The sequence below is a fragment of the Meleagris gallopavo genome, chromosome 9 (assembly GCF_000146605.3).
Source record: "Meleagris gallopavo isolate NT-WF06-2002-E0010 breed Aviagen turkey brand Nicholas breeding stock chromosome 9, Turkey_5.1, whole genome shotgun sequence".
Classification (NCBI taxonomy): Eukaryota; Metazoa; Chordata; class Aves; order Galliformes; family Phasianidae; genus Meleagris; species Meleagris gallopavo.
The window spans coordinates 2013706-2023989 of NC_015019.2; the positions used below are offsets into that span (position 1 = coordinate 2013706).

The following is a 10284-nucleotide window of genomic DNA, read 5'->3' on the forward strand; positions in this document are numbered from 1 at the left end:
AAAAAAAAAGAGAAAAGAGCAAACATCTCAGAAGGAATGCTTTACCTGTCTTTTTCCCCTGCTTCACATCACCAAAACTCCATCAGTATGTTCTGCATTGCTGATACCTGAAGCACTGCGTGTGGACCTGGCCCAGAACCTCGCTGCTGTTGGTGCCCATCATTGCTTTCCCGGGCTGTGAGGATGACACAACCTCAGAACCAGCCCAGTGCAGCCTCAGCTCTGCTGCCCACCAACCTTTCCCTTCATTCTGCCCTATGCCCATGCCCTGTATCCCTGGCAGGGTCTGGGGACAGTCCCTTCCATTCCCATCAGCCTGGAGCCCCTTGTCCCCCCACACATCTCATGACGAGCATCCGTGGAATCTGCAAGCCATTAGCTCTCTGTTATCTTTCTGGAGATGCTGAGGTGAGCCATATGGAAGCACTTACTCGTCAACAGCCTGGGACAGAGTTTGGTGGGGTGGCCAGGACTCAGCCCTTTGTGAACTGCAGAGAAGCTGGAACGCATCCATTGACCCATTTAATGAGCTCCGGCGAGGGGAATTTCACACTGTGCCTGGAGCGGCAGTAACCTTATATGTAGAGAGAGGGGGAGATAATTTCTAATCTTGTCAATCACTCCGTTGTGAAATCCGCAGCAGGATTTCTTACAGCATGAGGGCCAAGGAGAAGGAGGAGGGCCTGATCCAGGTTCTCGCAGAGCGGGGCTACACAAGAAAGGCCTTTCATTATTTTTCTTTGCAGTCTCCTCATTTCCTCACTGAAAAAAACAACAATATATTTATTAACTAGACAAATATTTGACTGGAACAACATGCTGAAATGACCTGCAAACGCCTCCGCATTCCCACCGAGCGGGGCTCCTGCTCTCTGCAGCCACAGTCAGGCTATGCGCTGTGAGCAGGGCCCCCATGTCCCCATTGGCTTTATGGAACTGGTAGGGGACAACACCACCAGGTCCCCACTGGGTCACACTTCAGCACCAGCATTGCTTGAATGCACCAGTGTTGCTTGGATGGCCTTGAGGATGTTGCCGCAGCTCCTGACATGGAGGCACATCCTTGTCATGGTGAAAAACTCTTGGTTGAACACTGCAGCACATGGGGGGGAAGGATGGAGGATGCTATTTCCCTTAGTGCTGGCCCTGCGTGGGCTGCTGGCACCCAATTTTGCTGGAACCTGGGAGCAGAGGGTCCCAAAGGGTGCTGTACCCACAGTCACTGCCAGGACGCACACTGGGGTCTTTCCAATCCCTAAAAAGAAACATAGTCCCCAAAACGTCATCAGGAAGTATTTACAACCTGCTGAACACAGACATAGGCTTCATCAGCCTCACATCTGCGGAGAGCTGTCCTCCCACCAGGACAGGCAGAGGAAGCTCTCCCTGATGTGCTGGCAGCTGTGTCTCAGCAGGGTCACCCATAGTGGGGGACTATCAGAGCAACCCCAACACACTGCAGCCAGGAGACTCTTCAAAAAGCCAAGAAAAAGCCCACGACCTTCACTGGACCTACACTGGGCCATCACTCCCCCGTGTGCAGTGGGGCTGCATTACCAAGCCTCTATCTCTGCTGCCAGCATTGTATAGCATGGCATGGCACAGCACAAGACACCATGGCATGGAATGGCAAAGCATGGCACAGCACGGGACAGGCACCTCAAATACCACATCTCCATCCTACCCACCACAGGGAATCACACCAACAGAGAGCTGCAAGTTAAAGAAACAAACAGAGCCTTTTTTCCCCATTGTTTTTCCTGTTTGCCTAAGAAACATAATCTTCCCCCCAAATGAAAAAAATAATAACTTACAGGAAGGCCCCAAGCATGAGCCGGTTTGTGTGTGATTTCAATCAAAACAGGCTTTAAAAAACAAATTCCTTCGATATTTGTCACATCTGTAAAACACATTAAAGGGGGATGGAGGAGCGGAACCCTCGGGTTCTTGCTGGCACCCAGTGTGCAGCCGAGCAGCAACAGTGGCTTCCCTATGGGGCAGAGGGATGGGTCACCCCCAGAGCTCACTCGGAGCTCATGCTGGCTGCTATTACACTACATGCTACAGACCCACTTTTATAACCTGAGCATCCCGAATCCTTCCGTGCAAACCCCCAGCAGTTCCCAGCCACGCTCTGCATGACGCTGCGCCCTGCGCAGATCACACAGCCCTGCCCGCTGGGGCACGTTTCAAGCCTGCAGAGTTTTTGCTCTCCCTGCAGTGGATCGCTGCTCATTTGCACACATGCTAACACAAAGCGACTGACACCAAGAGGAGCACCCCGCCTCCCTGGTCACACTTTCCCTGGCAGGGGCTCTGCTCTCGGCTGGAACCGCAGCCACGCTGCACCGCACTGTAATCATTATCCGCGGTGTAACACTGCCCATGTTCTGTGGGTTCCTCATTTTTATGAGGTGTGATGGGAAAGGAATGCTGTGTAGAGTTTAATTAGGGACTAAGTGCCATGGGGGGGAATGGAAAGCAGCAGATACCCGGGCACCAGCTCCGAACACTCAATACCCTATTAAAACAGCCCCTTTGATGTCTGCTGATGGTGCCTCACAGCGTGCAGCCAGGCAGGGGACAGGGCAGGGTCTGGCCACGGGGACTGCGTGGCCAGGCAGTCCTGCACTCTGCCCTCTGGACAGTGCTGGGAGGTCCTCAAGGAACAGCTGGAACAGAGGAGCCCAGGGGACACCAACCACCCCGCAGAGCCACTTGGACAACAGGCATCACCTCGGACTTGCTGCCTTCCCGGGGGTGAAGCTCTACTCCCCCCATCTTTTCTTTCTGCTTCACTGTTTCATCCAAGCACATCTGGGAATGGGAAGAACAGCCAAGCCGAGGGATGGCATAGGACACCACAGCATCCCAGCTGGAGGCTTTACCTCCTGGGCACAGATGAGTGCTGCTCTGATCACAGGGATGCCAAACAGCTCCAAGGAAATGAGAACTGGCACAGGAGCATTTTTAACTCCTGCCACCCCTCGCAGCAGGCCCCAGCTCAGACAAGGAAGCCACAGGCTGAGTGGTTTCTCCTCTCTGTGGCAATGCCTGGCACTGCTCCCATGCACCAGGGTGGGTGCCTGCTCCTCACCCTGTGAGTCATGGCAGAGCCCAGCAGAGGCTCCCAGCTGGACTGAATCAGTGCCCCAGGGACAGGATGGGCCCTTCCCTCCTCTGCACCAAGGAAAGAGTCACGACCTACCCCTCCTCCATATCCTGACTTGTCATGGGCTGCAGACACAGCCTGTGAAGGCAGGGGGGTGGTGGCTCACCATGGTAGGGCTGCCCCATGTCAAGGGATGAGGCAAAGGGGATTCCAGCCCAGAGAGGCACTGGAGCCACACTGGATGTGCCAAGGAGCTGAGAGCCATGTCACCTACCAGCCTGCCCAACGGCAGCAGATGCACAGAGCCCCTTTACAGGGGTCTCACTGCGCTGTGCAGAGCGCAGGCTGGCAGAGAGAACCTCTGGAGACTGGGCCAACCTCCCCATCCAGCCCTTGGCCTCAGCAAGGAGCTCATCGGGCAATGCTTTCCTGGCCAAGGGCCTGGTTGGGTCTGTCCTTGCCACGACACCTTTTGCTCTCAATGCTAGTTTGAATTACAGTGGCAAAGCCTCATTTCTCTTCCTTCCAGACTGGCAGGGAGCCGGGAGCATGCAGGGAAGGGAAAGGAAAGGGGTGTTTCTGCTGGCAGCACTGCCAGCCTTCAGAAAGCTTACAGACACTTCATAAATATCCGGTGTTTAAGAGCTCACAGGCTGCACATGGCCATGGTGGAGGGCAAGGAAACCCAAAGCCCCCCACAGACACCTAAGGGAAGGAGGCTGATGCCTCCAACACCCCGGGAAGCCGCTGGGAAGAGCTGCAGCACAGCATGGAGCTCCTGCATGAGGCACTCATTGCAACGCCGTGCATTTGCCGATGTCTCCAGTGCAGCACAGACGTGGGCAGCAGGAACCGGGGCTGCTATCAAGGCTGGGTGAGACCTTCCCATCCTGCTTGCTTCCTATCCTGGCTGCAAGGAACTTGGGCAGGATGCTCCATGCTGCAGCCCTTCCCTGCATGGTACTGGGCAAGGCAACGTCCCCAAGGGGCAGCAGTCAGTGACCCCGCACGCACAGCACTGCTCTCCTACCTCCTTGCCCACCGCCAAGCGACTCCAGTTCTGCAAATAATTCCCTTTTTCATTCCTTAGCACCAGGGTGACACATGGAAGCGGAGATGTGAACTCAGCACACGCACACATGCCTCCCCCGATTAGGACAACTTTTAAGTAGGTCAGAGCCTGGGTTTGAGCCGCCTGACAGTTCCCCTATAAAACATACCTAGTTTAATGCCCTGTATATTTTTTGTGATGTGAAATAGGAGCGGTTTATAGGGGCAGTGTTGGGTAGCAGATGTTATTTCCGCGCTGGGGGAGGGCAGTAGTGGGGAAAGTGCCTGCAAATGAGCTGGTGATTAAGGGTCGTTAAAGACCCCGAGCGGAGGGGCACTTAGGGCCGCCGGGCTGCCTCCTATGGCTTTGCCGGGAAGGCAGCGTCAGGAAGCCAGTGGGCACCTTCCCTCTAGGTATGCACTTAAAATTCCAGTTCCCCGAGTCTTGTTGGTTATGGGAGAAAAGAGACTTTTTTTTCCCCTCCTCCATTTTCTTGAGTGAAAATGGTCACCTGTTTTCGCTGCTGTGGGAGGGACACGTTTCAAAAGAAAATCCCTATAGATCTGGATGCCACAAGGCAGATGCAAAAAGCACTCATCATCAGATGCTCCAAAACCCATCCCAGCATCTGGAGATCCCCTCCTGAGTCCAGTCGTGATAGGGCAGAGATAATAGGAACACCCCAAATTTGTGGCACCAAAGCTCATGGGCCATGGTGCTGCCAAAGCCCTGTGGTTGTGCCATGCACCCTGCGCATCCTGGGCTCCGACTCCCAAGAATTGAAGTACTCAGCACTGATTTGCTGCCCTGAGAAGCTGCTGCCCTTCCTGGGCTTTCCTTCTGTACCCAGCACTCATCCAACACGGCCCAATTCTCCTGCACACCTCCAGCCCCCAGCAGCACACAGCCTGATGAGAAGTGATCTAAACCCGACCTCTCACCCTGAGCTGCGTCTGTAATCAGACGAGCAAACGCTAATAGGCCAAGCCAAGCAGCAGAGCCCAAAGCCCAGATAAAACCCAGCCCCGACAACAATTCAATTTCCTTCCATGAGATCAACTTGCAGCTTTAGCAAAGCCACTTGTGAGGTTGCTGGACTGAAACAATCTGGGCTGGCAGGCTCAGATGCGCTGCCTGCAGCTGGTACCTCCTGCACAGCATTCCCCAGCCAGCACCTGAGCAGGGCTGCTCAGCACCCTGCCCCTCCTTGGTGCTGCCCATCACCCAACACAACCCCACTGTGCTGTCCTCCAAGCCAACCCCATGGACCTGGGGTTGGGAGCACAATATGCCAAATAGGAAAGGCTTTTATTCCTGGGGAAGGCAATCCAATACACTTTCACCCAGTGGGACTTGCAGGCTGCCCTTCTCCTGGAGCACCCACAGCACTCCAAGCCAGGCTGCCTGAGGTGCTGGGAGCTTACACCATGTTCCTCGGGTTGGGACGGCCCTGCCTCCAGGCTGGCTGTGCTGATCCCTCCAACACATACAAACCCTCCTTCTCTTCCTCCTCCTGCTCAGACCTGGTGTGTGCAGCAAGGTGGGAAAGACTGGAGACTAAGGCACAGGCAGGATGCGTTTTCTGTTGCAAGCGGACAATAATGTCCACATAAAAGACATGATGCTGGCTTTTGCTTTCCTTTCTTTTTCCCCATTGTGCTTGACAGTCTTTGACCTAGATAGTGAGAGAGATGGGGGAGGAGTGGGCTGGGGCACAGGGCAAGGCTGCAGCAAGCAGCATTCTGCTGGGCATGACATGAAAACACCACGGGGATGTGAAAGGGCAGAACCCAGAAGTGCAGTCCTCCGTAGGAGCAGTAATGGTAATTTTTGCTATACCCACACTCAGCACCAATGCACTGGACATTGCAGTCCAGTGTCCAGTGCCAACTCCTCATAATTCCTGGGTTTATTGTCCAAAACCACTCAACACCACTTCTCAGCTCCAATGTGCACAGCCTCCGTGTGTCCCACAAAGGGACGTGCAGTGCAGCCTCTTCACTTTGGGTCTCAGCCCCACAGCCACCCCACACCCTCCTGTCCCTGATCACCGGGCTGGAATTGCTGTAATTATCCATGTGCAAGCCCTGTGAGATGCCTCCAGTTTGCAACCTGCTGTCACTGATTTCCAGCCCACTGTCACCAATTTGTTACCTGTTTCTCTTGGCTGAGCACACACAGGGATACTTCATTTTAAAAAAAAAAAAAAAGGACAAATCTGCACAAAGAGGCTTTTACTTTAAATATGGACCTCAATAACCACAGAGAGACCAAATGTAAAAATAATCATCTGAAGTCTCAGTCCTGCATCTCCTGCATTGGCACTCACCAGCTTTGTTTCGAGATCACAAACTCCCCTGTGTGCTGCATGCACAACTCCAGCAACTCCGGTCTCAGGGAAAAGATTAGCTCTTAATTCCCTGAAGCCAAATCAGGACACGACACAGCCCATATTGTTCCAATTTACACCTCCTTATGAGTTTCCTCAGCTCCCTTTATAGTCTCAGTCTCTGTGCTGTGACTCTTCCCCATTTCCAGCCTCTCTGGTCCGGGGGCCTCTGTGTCCCATGGCCCCCACAGTGGGCAGCTGCCCCCAAGCTTTCTAACCCCAGGCTGCACAGCAGGGCCCCCGGACCCTCAGCCTGCATGGGGCAGCAGGGGACACGGCGAGGTGATGGCCCAAAGGAAACCCCCAGGGGGACGTGCTGGAGGCAGTGTGGGACCCCCAGGCACCCCTCCATGATTGGGACCCCAGTGCAGTACTGCTGAGCTCAGAATTCTCATGGCACAGAGCTGGGTTTCCAGCTTCCATGCAGCACTCACATTGAGTACTACTGCTTCATGTGCAACAATTTTATCTCATGAGATGTTATAGGCTTGTTATTTTGATTGGGAGGATATATATACTTCTTTTAAATGAAACATGAGGATCTGATGAATGAGACAGCAGCCTCAGATAACCCCTGGCTTGGCATGCAGGCAAGTGCCGGCTGTTTGGGATAAACGCTCAAAGCAGGGGTACTTTGAGACGGAAGCAGGGATGGTGGAAGCAGAGCACCCAGCCCTGTTCCCCCGCAGTCCCAGGAGCAAACGCAGTGCAGGGGCACAGCACGGCAGGGCCCTCCTTCGCCAGGACCTCACTCCTGGTCTGACATTTTTCACTCCTGCTTATTTCAACGTATTTGAGAATGTGCTAATTGGGCCAGGTGTGAGCTCTTCTAGGTGCCCACAAGGATGTAGGGACAGGAGCAGTGCTGGGGAGTCGGTGGGCATTTGCCAGAGCCAGGCACTGCTCCTCAGGATCTTCTTGGCCAAACCAGCCGAAGGAGCAGTGCCCAGAGAGCCCGGCACCCGTGGGACTGCAACACCCAAAGGACTCCCATCTGGACAGAGCCCTGCAGGGCAGTGGCAGCAGCTCCCAGCCCAAGCCCAACAGCTGCTGCCTCCCAGGATGACTTTCCCCATCCTTTCTCCACCACTGGCAGCCATAGGCTGACAAAAGGGATTCAACCTCCCCGTCCCCAGAAAGCCACTGCTGCTCCCCATGCTGTAGTGCCCTGGCCATGGCTTCCAGCAAAGCCTGGGACTCAGTGTGGCCCTGGCAGGGTTTCACCCTCTCTGACGCATGAAGGAGTTAACATAATGAAAACCTCACATCCTCCCTCGAAGGGTTTCCAGGGCCCAAATCCTATTACAGCAACACATACCTGGGGAGCGGTGGGGAGGGCAGCCATGCAGCAAACCTCAGCGGTTTGTTACTTCATTTTTTTTTTTTAATTTTTTTTAGTTATTTATTTATTTTACCAGGACCAGACAGCCAATGGCAGAACAGCCAACGAGCAGCCAAGGGCTGGAGGAAGCCCTTATAGCTAGGAGCTGACTTTCTGCTCTGAATATCACAATGGGGACCTTGGGGACACCACCTCTGAGATCACATTTCTCCCTTGAGACTGCATGGCATAGAGAGCGAGAGAAGAAGCAAATGCTGTGTCTTGTTGTACAATGGCTGTTCTGAGCAGGGTAGCAGAGACCTGGCAGGCATGGAGCAAATAACACAGCCCTGTTCCAGAGCAAGGAGCCCTCCTGGTGGGAGCCAGGTGGCTGTGCCCCTCCAACCCTGATCCCAGTGCTCTCCAGAGCGAGGCTGCAAGCACAATCCTGGCTGCATGATAGGAGCTGCCAGCCCTCACCCTAAGACCCCGCAGCAGTGCTATGGGCTACAAACAGGTGTGGAACCCACATTGCCTGCATCAGACCCTGGCACAGCAAGCTGCTGTGTTCCCAGGCCATGGCACAGTTCCTAATGGACTGTGAGACAAGTAGGACTGCCAGCAGGTCACAGCCGGAGACAGGCTGAATAGCAATGCTGGAATGTCAAGGACAGAGGGGACAGATGGTCGGTGTCACTCCGGGAGCAGAGCATTCCCTGGCCCTGGATCTGCACTGCATGCAGGGATTGCTTTGTGCTGGGGGCAGCTGTCAGAGTGGTGAGCAGGGGGCATGCACATGTCTGGGGTCATCCACACTGCAGGACTGGCCATCACTAGCTTGGGGACCTGGGCAGAATGTCCCCACAGCCTCTTTCTAGAGGATGGCACAGCACATCACCCATGTGCCCACTCCCCACTGGAGCATTGAGAGCAGCCATGAAACACGGCCCTGTCCAGACCAGGAGCCGTATCAGGAATAAGCAATGTCCTGGGGCTATGAGCTCCTTCCTGGCACCGCAGTGTATGGGATGGCCCACACCAGACCCATTCTGCTTCCCCATTCCTGGGAGCATTGGGTGACTGGAAAATGGTTTTATTTCTCTGCTATTTCTGGAGGTACAGTGATCCAAGAACAAAGTTTACACATAAATTTGGACTCCTCAGTCAGGGTACATAACACCAGCACAGCAGCCAGGCCCATAAATCATGCCTCATAAATCTCTGATAATGCATAACCTCAAGTGCTGGCTGCAGAGCAGCTCCAGGTAACAGCATAAAAAGGAGACAAGCTTGGCAGCACTGTGGAAATCAGAAAGGACAGCCCCATGCAACCCATTGTCACAGCCTAGGTTACTCTGGACACTGCATGCCATGCCCAGCACTCCCCATACTCTGCACTTACATCCTGATGCCCACAAAGCATTTCCCATCCCCATATATCTCTACCAGAAAAAAAAAAGAATTCTCCTCCTGCTGCCCTTCTTAGAGATAGAAGAAGAGCACCTCTGCAGCTCTGCATCTCCCTCCACAGCCTGAAAACACGTGAGAGGTGTGAGGACTTGGCTCCAGAAGTTGCAGGTGCTTGCACTCATTTCTTAGTCCATGGCAATACAAGCGAGGGCATTTCTAGTTTTCAGGTAAAGCTGCTCCAAAAACATAAATGTGACGCAGTGGAAAGCAATATTTGCTTGAATGCAACAGCTGTGGGCACAGAAATAAAGGAAAAAAAGTTCCTTACCTTTAGAAGACCTCAGGCAGGAATCTCCAGCAAGACCCCCTTACCTCCAATGCCAATCCTTAAATAAGGTCTGGGAAGGCTGGATTCTGGCTCTATCAGCCAGTACATTGCATGCACCTGAGCTCCCCTGCGTTGGCCCTGCCTTCCCACCAGGTGCTCCATCATTGCTTCAGGCCATGTCTCAGCATTTCTTCTACAACCTGTATTTGCAATGTATGGGATTTCATCTATAATTTTTGTTGACTGAGCTCATCACACCCAAATCCTGTGCACCGAAGGAAGATGCTGTGCAAAGAGGAGGATCCATGACATATCCCTGGAGAGTAAGAGCAGGTGACCCTGCAGCTATGCTCAGTCCAAAGCCAGCCCCAGAACTGCCACATCCCCTAACAAATGGCCACACCTCGTGGATCTGGGGGGTCACCACCCAGAATTCCTCTGGTTGCACTGGAGAGCGGAGCTCATGGCACCGAAAGCCTGGATGGAATTTCCATGCCTGGCCACCTTGCTACGTATTTGTTGTTTTTTACAATATAAGGTCAGACAGTTTCCATCCTCCATCAAACATCACATTAGCATCCATAGCATCTCATCTCACACAGCGGGGCAAAGTGGAGCAGCTCAACAGCAGCTCATGGGTGATGCTATGTGCAGAGGGCATTGATGCTTCTCT

General features: G+C 53.7%; 1 protein-coding gene across 1 annotated transcript in view; it reads right to left on the minus strand.

Moving 5' to 3' along the window:
• EFNB1 (ephrin B1) overlaps window positions 1-9281 on the minus strand; it is a 22048-nt gene extending 12767 nt beyond the window's left edge. The window contains exons 1-2 of the mRNA XM_010715105.3: window positions 9276-9281; window positions 4944-4950 (exon numbers count right to left, since the gene is read on the minus strand). The gene's annotated coding sequence lies outside the window, so the exon portion shown is untranslated. The remainder of the gene's footprint in view (window positions 1-4943; window positions 4951-9275) is intronic.
• Between the last annotated feature and the right edge of the window lie 1003 nt (window positions 9282-10284).